This window comes from Nomascus leucogenys, chromosome 21 (genome assembly GCF_006542625.1).
Source record: "Nomascus leucogenys isolate Asia chromosome 21, Asia_NLE_v1, whole genome shotgun sequence".
In the NCBI taxonomy this organism is placed as follows: domain Eukaryota; kingdom Metazoa; phylum Chordata; class Mammalia; order Primates; family Hylobatidae; genus Nomascus; species Nomascus leucogenys.
Genome location: NC_044401.1, coordinates 26,245,597 through 26,262,762, shown reverse-complemented (window position 1 = coordinate 26,262,762; position 17,166 = coordinate 26,245,597).

The window sequence follows — 17,166 nt, the reverse complement described above, 5'->3', positions numbered from 1 at the left end:
TTCTTATTTGTCTCCATGTATTATTTACCAGTGCTGTGGGGAAACATACTTTTTTTTCAGACATTACCAGCTGGACTCCCTGTGGAAAATAATCTTTCTTCCTTGTTGAAGTTTTCATTTTCATTTGAACTTTGTGGAATGTTTGCTTATAGCTATGAAGAACTTGGAAATGCTCGTAGAGAACAATTAGCAAATCAATGTAATGTGTCAGGATAGAATATTTAACATTGGTTCCTAAAGCTGTAACAGACTAAAATTTATTAACATTTACATATTTTACTAAATAAAATAAAACTTCATAATTCAAAGCCAAATAAGTGTTCATTTTTTATCCACTATTATAGCTAAATTATTTTACTGTAATTTTTACCTATAAAACAGTCACAGTAGACTTGTGAAACATAACAGAAAAAAGTATATATGAATACTACCAGATCCAATTTCATAAAAACCATAGTAAATATTCTATTTAAGACTGGATAGGACTAAACTTTATTAGACTTGAACTGTATTCTGGGTAATTGTCCAGTAAGAGCCTTTGCTAAATTATACAAAGCCTTTACTTTACTCAACAGGGAACACGAACTCCCCAACCTCTAATATTATCATCATTCAAGATAATGAGCAACACAAACCATTCTATTACCAATCTAAAAGCAATAAATGTCAAAGTAAAGAAGTATGCAATATTCTAGCCTGAAAGAACAAAGGACAAAAGTAATGATAATACCTCTTTATATTTGCAGTCTATTATATCATGCATAACAAATGATGCTATAATTGTAGACAGTGTTATTTTAACAGGTTATAAGGAGAAGACAGTGGGGGAGGTGAGAGTGTTTTGATGATTGCTGTGAAAAATGCTTCAAGTATCTGAATTTAAAATAACCAGCAAGAGGAGGATATCATTTTTAGAATGAATTTGATTTTAGTGCTTTGAGTCATATAAGCTGAAAATTTCAGTGTTTGATTAACTATCTAATTTATTGTATTAGTGACTTTTAGGCAGTTGGAACACAGGACCTAATACAATATGTCCCTTTCCAACTAAGTAATCATCAGAAAGAACAGGGAGTGGATCAACAGTTTCCCAACCAGTGATTTCAAATAGTTCAGTGGAAATCCATGTTGGAAAGGCAAAGTGTATCAAGCAAACAAAACCACATTTTCTTAGTGAACACTGAACAATAAAATAAAACTGATGCTCTATCCTAAAGCATTATAGTTCATTGTGTTTGCATCTTCGTGAGTTACACAGGTTTCAGGACTGCAGAGATAAGCCACAAACACTATAAATGAGGAGATCTGGCTTAAGCATCGAATCCTCCCTTGACTAATATATAAAACTAGTTTTAAAAATATATATTTTTGGGTAAAAGAAACAAGAAGTTTTTGTAGTCTGCATAAATCATACAAAATACAGGGAGAGCTATGTGGCTCTGACTTATGTGAAGTTTTTCCATGCAAATTTTGTTCTTTAAACATATCCTCTAAAATTTATCCACAGACATACATCTTACTACATAGGGCTGACGTATGGAGCTTTGGAGACAAAGTATATGAATATTTGATGGAAATACTCACTTTCTTTATAGGCTTTGGGGGTATTTTGTGGTATTATGCTATTAGAATACTACTTTCATTTATAGGTTCCTGCCCTTCCTCTGGACAACATACCATTGATAATCAAGACAATAGAAACCTTTAAATTTAGGACATTCTGGCATAGTTAATATTCTTAAAGTCTTTTTTCTTTTTGGCTCACACGTATAACCTTTGTTATCTGCATCAATAATGAAGAGCATCCACAAACTGTTTTTGTGAACAACAAAAGGAGGATTTTTTTCCGAACACATACAAATAGCTATAATTTGCACAAGAGTAATTAAATTCAGCTTATAAGTAACTGATCATAACTGGAAATCTTACTAAGAGAATAAAAACATTTTGCTTATAAGGATTTCATTTGCTCAAATTCAAAGAGTAGAGCAAATACAATAATTATAACCCCCTGCAGCTGAATTAGTACGTGGGTTCATGTCTCACAACTTGGTAAATACTCTATATGTTGAGTCAGCCAATCTCTGCCTATCTTGCTCCCAAGTGTTCTGGTTCACAGGTGAGATTAATTTCACATTGTACAGAAGCAGTCCTTTCTTTAGAAAATCATGAGTGAATAATGTGTCTTTACAGAGTTAGTATTCATTTGAACAATATCCTGAGGACCCTGATCATTCTTGTCTTAATATAGGTGATACACAGGAACACCTCAATGATAGTGCAGGTTGGTTCTAGGCAACAACAATGAAGCAAATTTTCCAATAAAGCAAGTCATATGAATTTTTTTGGTTTCCCAGTGCATATAAAATTATGTTTATATTGTTAAGTGTACAGTAGCATTATATCTAAAAGAAATAAACATATCTTAATTAAAAATACTGTGTAGCTAAAAAGTGCTATTGACCATATGAGCTTTCAGCAAATCACAATTTTTTGCTAGTGGAGGATCTGACCTCAATGTTGATGGCTGTTTATTAATCAGGGTGATGGTGGCTGAAAGTTGAGGTGACTTTTTCAATTTCTTAAGAACCCAATGAAGTTTGCTTTATCTATTGACTTTTCCTTTCACAAAAAATTTCTTTGTAGCATACGATGTTGTTTGATAGTGTTTTATCTGCATAAATATTTCTTTCAAAATTGGAGTCAATCCTCTCAAACCCTGCCACTGCTTTGTCATCTAGGTTTATGTAATGTTCTAAATCCTTTGTAGTCATTTCAACAATATCCACAGCATCCATCTCAAGAAATCACCTTTTCATTTTGCTCATTTATAAGAAGCAACTCCTTACTGTTCAAGTTTTATCATAAGATTGCAGCCATTCAGTCACATGTTTAGGTCCCACTGCTAATTCTAGTTCTCTTGCTATTTTCTCCACTGAAATTATTTCTGCATCTGTCGTTACTTCCTCCACTGAAGTTTAGAGCTCCTTATAATAGGAATCAGTTTTTTAGCAACTCTTGTAAACGTTGATATTTTGACTTTCTCTCATGAAGCATGAATGTTAATGTCATCTAGAATAATTAATCCTTTTCAAAAGGTTTTCAATACATTTTCAATTTACTTTGCCCAGATCCATCAGAGGAATCACTATCTATGAAAGGCATAGACTTACAAAATGTATTTCATAAATAATAAGACTTGAAAGTCTTATTATTTATTTTATTTGAAAGTCTAAATTAATCTTTAACCTATAAGCTGCAGAATGGATGTTGTGCTAGCAGGCATAAAACCAACATTAATCTCCTTGTGTATCTTCTTTAGAACTCTTGGGTGACTAGGTTCCTTCTTGATAATCAGTAATGTTTTAAAAGAAATTTTTTTTCTTCTGAGCAGTAGTAGGTCTCAACAGTGATCTTAAAATATTGAGTAAACCATGCTATACACAGATGTGCTGTAATCCAGACTTTGTTGTTTGGTTTATAAAGCACAAGAAGAGTGGATTTAGTGTAATTCATAGAAGCCCTCAGATTTTCAGAATGGTAGATAAACATTGGCTTCAACTTAAAGTCACTAGCTGTATTAGCCCATCACAAGACAGTCAGCCTGTCCTTCGAAGATTTGAAGCCAGGCATTGATGATACTCCTAAATGTCTGTTTACATAAGACAATTTTGCCTATATTGAAAATATGTTTAGTGTAGAAACTTTCATCAGTTATCTTAGCTACTTCTTCTGGATGACTTGCTACAGCTTCTACATTAACATTTGCTGTTCCACTTAGCACTTTAAAGTTATGGAGTCAGCTTCTTTCCTTAAACCTCATGAATGAACCTTTGTTAGAGTCCATCTTTTTCTTGTAGTTTTATTTCCTGTCTTGGTTTTCATAGAATTGAAGAGAATTAGAACTTTGCTCTGGATTAGGCTTTGGTTTAAGAGAATGTTGTGGCTGGTTTGATCTTCTATCCAGACCACTAAAACTTTCTCCATATCAGCAGTAATGCTGTTTTACTTTACTAGTCACGTTTTTACTGGAATAGCACTTTTAATATCCTTCGAGAACATTCACAGCTTGGCAAATTGTTTGACACCAGAGGCCTAGCTTTTGGCCTGACTTGGCTTTTACATGCTTTCTTCACTGAACTTAATCGCTTCTAGCTTTGGATTTAAAGAGGGAGATGTATGATTCCTTCTTTCACTTGAACACTTAGAGGCCACTGTAGAGTTATTAATCGGCCTAGTTTTCGTATTGCTGTGTCTCAGGGAATAGTAGGGTCTGAGGAAAAGGAGAGAGACAGAAAAAAAAAACAGTTGGTTAAACAGTCAGAGCACACATAACATTTACCAATGAAGTGTTGACATGGTTTGTGACACTCGAAAACAGCAAAAATCATAAAAACAAAGATCACTGATCACTGTAACAGATGTAGTAATAATGAAAAATTTCAATTACCAAACTTTGACACAGAGACATGAAAAGAGTACATGCTGTTGAAAAGGTGTCACTGATGGAGATATTCAAGGTAAGGTTGCATGCACCTGCAACTTGTGAAAAACACTGTATGTGCAAAGTGCAATAAAGTGAAGCACAATGAAACTAGGTATACTACGTTTTAATGTCTAATATATAGTATAATTTCATTATGATTAGAATATCTTAAAAGTATTTCTGCATGCCTAGTTATTTTCTGATTAGATTTACTTCAAAATGCAGCTTCCTTGGGTTCTTTTTCTTTTTTACTCCTTTTAAAAGAGATGTTTCTTGTGAATTAACTGGAAGAAGTTTATTAGGAGTATTCATCTCTAGGCAATTACAGTATAAATTTGAGCTGATGATGTTTCCCTTTGAAGTTATCAGACCCTTATTTATTCATCTGTGGGGTCTTTCTCAGTAGGCTTGCTTTAATCTACAAGTTATTTGAGAAATGGTCTGATAAACTGGTTCTTCCTTAAATATTGATGACTGAAATATTGGTTAATATTTTAAAAATTAATATCTTAGTTAACATTTTAGCAAATTTCAGAAGTATAAAACTTTTATGACTCCATCGTCTTAGAAAACAATCTTTGTGGTAGAATTTCTGGGTACTAACTTAAAATCTGTGAGATATTATGGTTTGTACATAGGATTTTTCCTTTTTTAGGGCCCTAAAAATATGCCACACAGATGGTCTACTTATAGTATAGTTTTTTCTTTTACTGAATAATTTTCACTTGGTTCTGAGATCCTTAATCACAAGAAACTGTGTCATTTACATGTTTGTATCTAGTATTTGGAACTTAATAAATATTCTGTATATTTCTGTATACATAAAAGCAAAATCAAAGACAGTCTTATTCTAAATTAATAAGGCCATTTTGCCCAGGCAATGTGTTAAATGCAGAACCAAACAACATATTTTTGGTTATAAAAAATTTGTAGTATTCAATTCAATTTTTAGGTAGGAAATCTGGATCAGAAATATTATTACAAACTAAATGCTACATCTGAACTAAAACCAAAATATTTTGCCCATTACTTTTTTATGATAAAATTGTTAATATAATCCTTCTAATAGCAAAGAACAAAATTTAAAACTTACATATTCTTGTAAAGTTAGCTGTGATTACTGTAGAATTTCAGAATAAGTTATTAACAAAATTTAGCCCCCTTTGTTAAATTAAAATTAATAACCCATTATGGAACAGTTACTATTTGGAAGGAAGGATGTAAGATCACTAAACCAGACTTTAGTAAGATAGTCAAACAAGAGAGGATAGATTTGCTAATAAAATCATTCACTGATGATGCTACTTTAAGTGATATTTTTTGCTTTTTTGAGAAGGAGTCTTACTCTGCTGCCCAGGCTGGAGGATAGTAGTGTGGTCTCAGCTCACTGCAACCTCTGCCTCTGGGGTTCAAGAGATTGTCCTGTCTCAGCCTCCCAAGTAGCTGGGATTACAGGCATGCACCACAATGCCTGGCTATTTTTGGTATTTTGAGTAGAAATGGGATTTCAGCCTGGTTTGGTCAGGCTGCTCTCCAACTCCTGACATCTGGTGATCCGCCCCACTCAGCCTCCCAAAGTGCTGAGATCACAGGCATGAGCCATTGGGCCTGGCCTAAGTGATTTTTAAATTCACTTTTTAATGTATCTAAAGAAAATAGAATAAGTTACAGCTTTCTTTTCTACCTGAAGCTACCAATTAATATGGTGATTGCATTTTGATTTAGCACAAAACTTCCCCATTCCAACATCAAAAATATATTAATGTTTTAGGCAATTTTGATCATATTATCTACATTTTCATAAAAACTGTGTATCTGGCACTTATTATTTTCCTTTTCATTTGGCTCTAGATTTTGTTACAAAAGTAGAAAATTGATTAAATGTTAATAGTAGGATTCATTCTAAAGTACTCAGGATATTGTTGCATCTTCTTCACTCCTGTTGTTTAGGGGAGTGAGAGGGAGTGGTAAAGCTCTTTTACTCCCACTGCTGGTGAGCTTCAGGTTCTTGTCCCATAATCAAGAAGAATAAGACATGCAGACACCAGAGAGTGAGCAGAGTCGGATTTACTAAGCAACAGAAAGGAGAGGGGACCCAAAAGAGAGTTGCTAAATGCGAGGCTGAGTCTGGGGTTTTTATGGGCTTAGAATGAGGAAATGCAGGCTGATTGGTTTATGGGTAAGCTTTGGAAAAGCACCATTCAGAAAGAGATATGATAATGTAAAGAACCAATTAGGGGCTGAAGTGAAGGCTTGGACTGTGACCAATCAGGGCTAGAGTGATGTTATACTTTATGCAAATGAAGATTCAACCTATAGTTAATCACAGAAAGATAGGTATATATAAAATAGTAAAAGGTAAGGACCAATCCAGAGGCCATGCATAAAATGAGCCAAAGGTGCACCAAGGAGAGGGAAATGTGTTCAAAAAAGGAGTGGAAATTGTTCATCTGGGTTCACAGAGTAGGCATGTTCATTCAAGGATGCAGGTATTTTCTTAACTGTGGCCTGCAGCTTGTTTTTCAATCTGTTCTTGGTTTGAAGAAGTTTTACTGAGGACTCACCCTAACTGCCTGCATGGCTGGTTTCTTCCTTCCTCCACTTTCATCATATTCAAAAGTGCATTTGCTTCAGGCCATTTAAAAAAAGAGATTTTTAAAACAAGCCTAGTCTCCCATGTATTTCCTCAAAAATACTACGAATGTTTTGAAAAAAATGACCATTTTTGTTGGAAAAAAAATGAACACGTTTGTTATTTCTAAACCCAATACAAACAAAACAGCTGAATATTTATTGTTAAAGCAGCTAAAATGTATGCAACGCCTACTTGGCAATAAACCATTACTATACCCACAATCTGGAAATATAGGAACTATTTTTCCTGTTTTACAGATTTGGAAATTGAAACATAAAGAGTGTATTAGTCAGTGTTCTCTAGAGGGACAGAACTAATGGAATATATATCAAAAATCTATATCTATCTATCTATCTATCTATCTGTCTATCATCTATCTGGGGAGTTTATTAAGTATTAACTCACATGATCACAAGGTCCCACAATACGCCATCTACAGGCTGAGAAGCAAGGATAGCCAGTCAGAGTTCCAAAACGGATCAACTTGGAGTCCAGTGTTTGAGGGCAAGAAGCATCCAGCATGGGAGAAAGATGTAGGCTGGGAGGCTAGGGTAGTCTCTCTTTTCATATTATTCTGCCTGCTTATATTCTAGCTGTGCTGGTAACTGATTAGATTGTGCCCACCGAGATTAAGGGTGGGTTTAGCTTTCCCAGCCCACTGACTCAAATGTTAATCTCGTTTGGCAGCACCCACACAGACACACCCAGTGTCTAAACTTTGTATCCTTCAATCCAATCATGTTGAAACTCAGTATTATCATCACAAAGATTTTTAAAAATTGCCCAAAGTCAAACACTTGAAATAAAATCCAGTTTTGTCAAAAGCCAACATCTTCTAAGAACGATTCCATAGTGCCTCAAACCATACTATGTACAATTTTGTTTACATTCCTGAAAGATGTGAGTCACCAAACATGGGGAGAGCACAGTAGTTAAGGGGCAAAAAACTCTAAGATAGTGATGTTCCTAATAAGTTGCTTGAAATGAATGTAAATTTGGTTTTAGGATAGGATATGAAAATCTATTCAGAGGAAGAAGAAATTTGCTTTTTTCCCCCTCTTCTCCATGTTTAGTAGAAGCTGGATCTAGGCTGGTTTTTCTTGCAGCTAAAAGACATTGAGTGCATTCCATGCAGTAAATGCAAGATAAGACATTTTTCACAATGTAAGTTTTTAAAAAGTTAAGAATTCATGCCTACATAATACATATAAACAATACATAGGTTTTTTTCTAGATAATAAATAGGAGACTGTTGGCGTCAACTTAACATATATCATTTTCAAATTTTATGTGCCAAGGAACTCTTTACAAAAATTAAATGGCATGTATCAAATCTAATAAATACAACAATTTAAAGTGCAGTTTTGTTTAAATGGTGGGAGGAGGAATATGAAGAGGAGAGTGTCTCTACAGAGTGATTTGGTGCTTCACCTGCAGAGTTAAGAGTTCTTGGGCCATGTTTTAAAATTATATATTTGTAATATCTGAAAGGTTTGTAAGTTCCATCCTAATTTTCTGTAATGGGAAGAAATAAAAATGGCTAAGACAGCCAAGCAAAACTTATATATTCCACTAAAATCAATGAAGGTCAAGTCTTTCAGATTATGTTCAATAATTAGCAGGTAGATTAGGGTTAATAGTTTCAAACATGTGAAATCTGCAGAAATTCTCAAGATTGGGAGAAGAAGAGGCTATGAAAGGAAGGTTTTAAGAGATAAGAGCACATCTTTGGGGTTAAGATGATGGATTCTGCAAGAATATAAGAATAAAACAAAGTAGTAGACCACTTACTAATCTTTCTTTAATGCCTCAAACTTGAAACTGACCACAAATTTGGCAGCTTAAGAAAATACAATCTTATTTTCATGCAGTTCTGGAGGCCAGAAGTCAGATATCTGTTTCACTGGACCAAAGTCAGGCAGTGCTGAATTTTTTTTTTTTTTTCGAGGTTCTGGGGAAGAATCTTTTGTCTGGAAGTCATCTGCATTCCCTGGCTCATGACGTCTTCCTCATATAACTCCAAACTCTTGCTTTCTTTGCCACATCCCCTACTTGTTGTTTTGTAGTCAAAGTTTTCTCTGCCTCCCTCTTTTAAGAACACTGTGACTGCACTTGGAACCATCCTCCATAATTTAATAATGTGTTCATCTCAAGATCTTTTATCACAAGATCCTTAAATAAACCACATCTACAAAGTCCCTTTTGGCATTTAAGGTAATATTCACAAGTTCTGATTATTAGAACGTGAACATATTTGGAATCCATTATGCACCTATTACAATGATTTTACCAAAGATTTTTATGTGGTTGTGTGAGCATCTTAATTAAACCAATTTTCATGTGAAGATAGTAAAAGAAGGTCATAATTAGAAAATTAGGATAAAATAACATAAAAAATCTACACTTTTGTTAAGTTAGATATTACAAGTAATATTTTTCAAGTTAAATTATTCAAATATCTTAGTTTCAAATTTTACCATTTGTCTGAGAGAGATGTTATTTGCTTATATGGTGTAAGAAACAAAATTGTAAACTATAAGATTGTGCTGTATTTCCTGTCTTCTTCATATTCCTTTATGGTGTCTTGTTTGTTGAATTAGCATCTTTTACATACGCAATATTTTTCTTTTTTTTTCCTTCTATCCACAATTACTATGTAAAAAAGTTGCCTTGTATAGTGGTGCTACAATTCACAATAAGAAAAAGCAATAAAAAATGTGTGTGTGTGTGTGTGTGTGTATGTTATATGCATCATCAAACATTAATATTTGCTTTTATTTGTGCTGAGAATGTGGCTAATTCACATTATAATGTTAAAATATTAACATTAACATGTTAACACTGAGAGGGAGAAAATTAGAAGGGAAAATACACATAAAAGATCCTTGCAGCTATAAACATTCAGAAAAACACAAAACAGAAAGTCCTAGCCAGAGCAATCTGACAAGAGAAAGAAATAAAGGGCATCCAAAGAGGAAGAGAGAAAGTCAAGCTATCTCTGTTAGAGGAATACATGATTCTATATCTAGAAAAACCCATAATCTTGGCTCAAAAGCTCTTTCAGCTGATAAAAAACTTTGGCAATGTTTCACAATACAAAATCAACCCACAAAAATCACTAGCATTCCTATACACCAACAGCCATGCTGAGAGCCAAATCAGCAAGCCAATCCCATTCACAACCATCAGAAAAGAAAAAAAAAATACCTAGGAATAAAGCTAACCAGGGAGGTGAACGATCTCTACAATGAGAATTGCAAAACACTTGCAAATCAGAGATGACACAAACAAATGGAAAAACATTCTATGCTCAGGAATAGGAAAAATCAATATCATTAAAATGGCCATACTGCCGAAAGCAATTCACAGATTCAATGCTATCAAACCACCTATGATGTTCTTCACAGTACTAGAAAAAAAAACTATTTTTAAGTATATATGGAATCAAAGAAGAGCCCAAATAGCAGAGGCAAATCTCAGCAAAATAAAAAAAACTGGAGGCATCACATTACCCAATGTCAAACTGTATAACACAGGGCTACAGTAAGCAAAATGGCATGGCAGTGGTACAAAACCAGGAATATAGATCTACGGAACAGAATAGAGAGTACAGAAATAAGGTCACACATCTATGACCATCTCATCTTTGACAAAGCTGACAAAAACCAGTAATGGGGAAAATACTTCCTATTCAAATGGTGCTGGGATAACTGGCTAGCCATATGCTAAAGATTTAAGTTGGACACCTTCCTGACATCATATACAAAAATAAACTCAAGATGAATTAAAGACTTAAATGTAAAACCCAAAACTATAAAAACCCTGGAAGACAACCCAGGAAATAACATCCTGGACATAGGAACAGGAAAAAATTTCATGACAAACACACCAAAAGCAATCCGAACACAAGCAAAAATTGACAAAATCTAATTAAACTTAAGAGCTTCTGCACAGCAAATGAAAACTATCAACAGAGTAAGCAGACAACCTATAAAATTGGAGAATATTTTTGCAAACTATACATCTGACCAAGGCCTAATATCCAGTATCTATAAGGAACCTAACTTTACAAGAGAAAAACAAACAACCCCATTAAAATGTGGGCAAAACAGATGAACAGACACTTTTCAAAAGAAAACATACATGTGGCCAACAAACACATGAAAAAAAGCTCTGTATCATTGATTATTAGAGGAATGCAAATCAAAACCACAATGAGACATTATCTCACACCAGTCAGAATAGCTATTACTAAAAAGTAAAAAAAAAAAATAACAGATGCCAGTGGGGTTGCAGAGAAAAGGGAACACTTATACACTGTTGGTGGGAGCTTAAATTAGTTCAGTCACTGTGGAAAGTAGTGTGGTGATTCCTCAAAAAGCTAAAAGCAGAACTACCATTTGATCCAGCAATCCTATTCCTGGTTGTATACTCAGACAAATATAAATCTTTCTATGATAAAAATACATGCATGTGTTAGGTTCATTGCAGCAGTATTCACAATAGCAAAGACATGGAATCTACCTAAATACCTATCAATGACAGACTGGATAAAGAAAATGTGGTACAGATATACCATGGAATACTATGAAGCCATAAAACAAAATGAGATCATGTCTTTTGCTGGAACATGGTTGGAGCTGGAGGCCATTATCCTTTGCAAACTAACACAGGAATAGAAAAATAAATGCCACATGTTCTTACTTACAGATGGGAGTTAAATGATAACAACTCATTAACCCAAAGAATGGAACAACAGACAATGGGGTCTATGTGAGGGTGGAGGATGGAAGGAGGTAGAGGAGCAGAAAAATTAACTATTGGGTACTAGCCTTACTACCTGGATGATGAAATAATCTGTACAACAAACCTTCATGACAAAAGTTTACATACGTAGCAAACCTTCATATTTACCCCTGAACGTAAAATAACAAAACAAAACAAACAAAAGATTAATAAATCCCTGAATAAGCTTCAATGATAACAATTTTTCTTGCTTCAGTAACTAGAGGTCTAAGATTAGGGATCAATACAGAACGTTCTACTTTTTGGCAAAGATCTCTTCTCCTGATGATCTCTTTAGGGCAAGTCTGGAACCAAGATGACTGCAGGGCTTCTAAGCCTTACAACTTGCATGACAATACCAGAAGTAGAAAAAGTGAGATGATTCCAGATGGTTTCTCAGAGGAAAAAGAATAAATTTTCCAGCTATGACTAAACAACAATCTTTCTTATCAGTCTGAATTGTGTCACACGCCCAAACCTGAACTATCATCAAGAGGATTGGCGTGATCCTAAGACACAGGCTAACTGCAGGAGCTGAAAGCTGAAGCAGCCATGCTTGTTGCATGGGCTGTGGTGGGAAGTGGTTGACATCTACAGAAAATTGGGCATTCAAACTTAATGAGAAGAATGAAAGAGGGAAACAAATGCTTCTAAATAATGATGTTTCTAAATAAATGTTATTCCAATGAAGACACTTGTTAAAAGGCGTAGTTAAAAAGACAAAAGAAAAAGGAAAGGTAAAACTTTGATTTAATATCCCAGTAGAATCTAATTAATACTGTATTGTGTAAAGTATCTAATATATATCAATAGCCACAGAGTATCTCTGTAACCACGTTGAGTGAGTTTTTCAAATCTATCAATGACATAAAGAAAAAGAGAGAAAGAAAGAGATAGAGATAGCTGGAGAGAGAGATTCTGTGGTAATTACATAATAAAAAGGCATTTATGGTAAATAGCAAGGGAATACATCACATTTTAAAAAGTTATTTCAAAATTCAAGTTAAGTCTGTATTGACTACATAGAACATTTTAAAATTAACTAAAGTTTAGGGTCATTTGAATAGCAAGCACTAAATAGCTCAAAGTAATAATGTATGATTTTTAATTTTTAACTTTTTTCAGTGAGAAATATTCCTCAAATCAATAGAAAATGGAATATTTCTATCTTATGTTATTAAAGCAAGAATTATGATTAAATTCACTGTGTTAATCCATTTTGCATTGCTATAAAGGAATACCTGTGTGTTTTAGTTCATTTTCACACTGCTATTAAGAAATACCTGAGGCTGAGTAATTTATAAAGAAAGAGATGGCACTTCACATGGCCAGAGTATGAACAAGAGAGAGAGAGGGAGGGCTGCCACACACTTTCAAACAACCAGATCTCATAAGAACTTGCTCACTACCATGAGAACAGCACCAAAGTGATGGTGCTAAACTGTTTAAAAGAAACTGCCCGCATGATTCAATTACTTCCCACCAGGCCCCACCTCCAGCATTGGGGATTACATTTCAACATGAGATTTGGGTGAGGACACATATACAAACCATATGAGTGAGACTGGGTAACTTAAAAAGAAAAGAAGTTTATTGGACTCATGGTTCTGCATGCTGTGCAAGCATGGCAGCAGCACTTGCTTGCCTTCTGGTGAGACCTTAGGAAGCTTATATTCATGGTGGAAGGTGAAGAGTGGGCAGGCATGCCACATGGTGAGGGAGAGAGAAAGGGAGATGCTAGGTTCTTTTAAACAACCAGCTCTCATATAAACCAACAGAGAGAACTCACTCATTGCCACAGAGACGGCACCATGCCATTCATGAGGGATTGGCCTCCAAGACCCAAACACCTCCTAGTAGACCCTGCCTCAAACATTGGGGATTACATTTTGACATGAGATTTAGAGTGGATAAATATGAAACTGTCTATTTACCATTTAGTTTGTTCCTATGTAACAACTGAACACATTTATTTAAAAAGTCAAATCTGTTTTTTGGTGAGAAGTCTACAGTGACCAGTTTTCTGTACAACTTTTCATGTTTAAATGCTTATTTCAGTTTTATGTACACACAGCTCAGTTGTGACATTTAATGGTCATATCCCTCTGTATATTATTGATTTGGCATCATCAAATATTATGATGATATAAAAAAAGGTGGAAATGACTGTGTTGATTTACTTTCATAAAAAATTAAGCTTACAATCTCCTAAATTACTATAGTTTATTGATGAGTAAATGTAAACTAAATCATTCAGATTTCTCGTATTTTTTATGTTAATATGTGTAGCTATCATTTATATTGGAAAAAGGAGGAAAGAAAAATAATTTTCATCATAAAAGTTTTTCAAATATATATATATATTTGTAATCTTTCACTGCAAGACCTAAATTAGTGAACCTCTACCTCAAGCAGGAAAAAAGCTTTATTAATGACCTAGTAGAAAAATCAGAGAACAATAAACCATAAAGCATTCAGACTCATCAAAATCCTCAGCTCAGCAAGTTATTTTCTGCTGACTTAAAAACTTATAAAAACAGGACAGCTCCCAAATTTCACTACCTATGGCACAGATGTGTTAGAATGACCATTTTAATATAAAAACTACATGATTTATGAATTGATATCTAATCAAATTTAGTTTAAGTGTAATGTAGTCATTTCTACTGCTGATTTCTTTTTTGAGACGGAGTCTCGCTCTGTTGCCCAGGCTGGAGTGCAGTGGTGCAATCTCAGCTCACTACAAGCTCCATCTCCCAGGTTCACGCCATTCTCCTGCCTCAGCCTCTCCGAGTAGCTGGGACTACAGGTGCCCACCAGCAGGCCCGGCTAATTTTTTGTATTTTTAGTAGAGACGGGGTTTCATCGTGATCTCGATCTCCTGACCCCGTGATCTCGATCTCCTGACCCCGTGATCCGCCTGCCTCGGCCTCCCAAAGTGCTGGGATTACAAGCGTGAGCCACCGTGCCCGGCCTCTACTGCTGATTTCTAATAGTTTTTTTCAACCTAGAATACTCATGTACGCATGCTTGTCTTTAAATTGTCTTTTTGTTTATTTTTATGTTCCATGTGCTTGTTCTAGAAAGGACAGAGGTACATTTAAACTTTTACAAAAATTTGACAGGAATAATTAAAATCACACTTCAAAATATTTTCTGGTCGTGAATACAAATTATTGGTATATTTGAAAATTAAGCTATCTGTCTTGTGGTAGACACACCCTAACGTTGCCAATGATGATTTCTATCTTTTTGTAATCTCCTAGTGAGTGTGGGCAGATCCTGTGACTTGCTTCTAACCAATACAATATGGCAAAAATGATGAGATGCCACTCTCTAGATTACTTTATATTATACATAAAAGGGGATGAGATATAAGTCTCATTATTATATTTTGCTAAATAAAACTTTTTTAGGAGACTGGAGAGAAAGTGTATCTTGCTGGTCTTGAAGGAATAAACTACCGTGTTTTATAGAAGGTCCCTATGGAAAGGGTCACATGACAAGGAACTCCAGCAGCTTCTAGAAGAATAAGAATAAGAATATCAGCAGATATTCTGATGAGAACATCAGAAACTTTGTAGGCCATGAAAGAGTGGGCTGATATATTCAGAGTGCTAAAAAGGTAAAAAGCTAGCAACCAAGAATTCTTTATTTGGCAAAACTGTTCTTTAATACTGAGGAACAGCTGACCAGCTGACTTCCAGGAAGAAAACATGCACCTGATTTCTACAACCACAAAGAAATAAATTTTACAAACTTCCTGAGGGAGCTTGGAAGCAGAGGATTTCTTCAGTTAAGCCTCTGGTAAGACACACAGTTAAATACCTGAATTATAGCTTGGTGAAACCATGAGCAGAGGATATAACTAATATATGCCTAGATTTCTGACTTATGCAAGCTAAGATTAAAAATGGGTGCTATTTCAAGCCCCTCAGTTTGCAGAAATTTGTTACACAGCAATAGAAAACTAGCACATTTCTCTAGATCTTTATATTCCCTCTTTTATTTCTTTGAATTTTAGTAAAAGGTTATTCAATATTAAATTCTTGGTATATACACCAATAAAAATTTAATAGAAGTTATACAGTTATTCTAAAATTTTGTTTTATGATTTTTAAACTTTAAAAAGTTTTAGACACTTTGTTTTACCTAAATGTTAGGATGGGATGTGGAGTTGCAGGATGGTGAAATAACCAGTCCCAGTCCTCATTATCTTACAGAGACACCAAAGTAATAATAATACATGGGCTAAAACACTTGTGTGAGAATTTAAGAAATTAGTTAAAAAATTTCAGTACAACAGGTGAGAACAAAGTTAAAAACAGCCACATTGAAATATGTAAAAAGAGCTGTTTTATTATCTCTTTGCCCCTTCCCCAAGCCAGCACAGCTCAGCTCAGCTGGCAGCTTTTCCCTTGGAGGAATTTTTTTTTTTAAGTGGAACATGCATCCAATGTTCCAGCTTTTGGGAGGGATATCCAAAGGACTGGTTTCTGCCTTGTCTAATTCTGAGCATTAATGGAATCAGCATAGTTTGGATACCTGAGGAACTCTGAAAATCAGGGATTAAGAGTGGCTTGCTACAGCACCAGATGGCTTGTGGAGCTGAAAACAGAGGCTATCATAAATTGGCACAATCTGGAGAAGGCACCCAATTCATGTTTTCTCCCTAATTATAATCAATTTGTCAAATATCAAAGACAAAGATGAAAGCAGAAAAAGTGATTTGTCACATACAAGGGAACTTCTTTGAGACAATCAGCAGATTTTTCAGTGGAAACTGTACAGGCCAGAAGGGAGTGAGATGATATAGTCAAAATACTAAAATAAAAAAAAGAAACTAACAACCAAGAATATCACATCTGGAAAAATAATTCTAAAAATTGTTTATAAAGAAGTGATACTAGATGGCAGAGTAAGAAACACAAGAAATATGTCTTCTCTCTTAGATAAAAATTGCACTAGCAGAATCAATCTCATGTAACTATTTCAGAACTAGGAAGTCGATTGAAGGCTTGCAACTTTCTGCAGAAATCTTAGGTAATAAATTGTGAATTTGGGTCAATTTTAACTCAGCACAGTTACAGATACTCAGCCACCACCCCCATTCCTATGGCAGCAAGCTGTGCATGCTTTTTAGAAGTAGCTTACACACAGCTTCTGAGAGCCAGTGTGATCTAAAATGATCTTTTTCTCCAAATATTGACAATCAGTGCTGTGATTGCTAATTGCAGCTTCTGGTGCACACAGGTGTAGA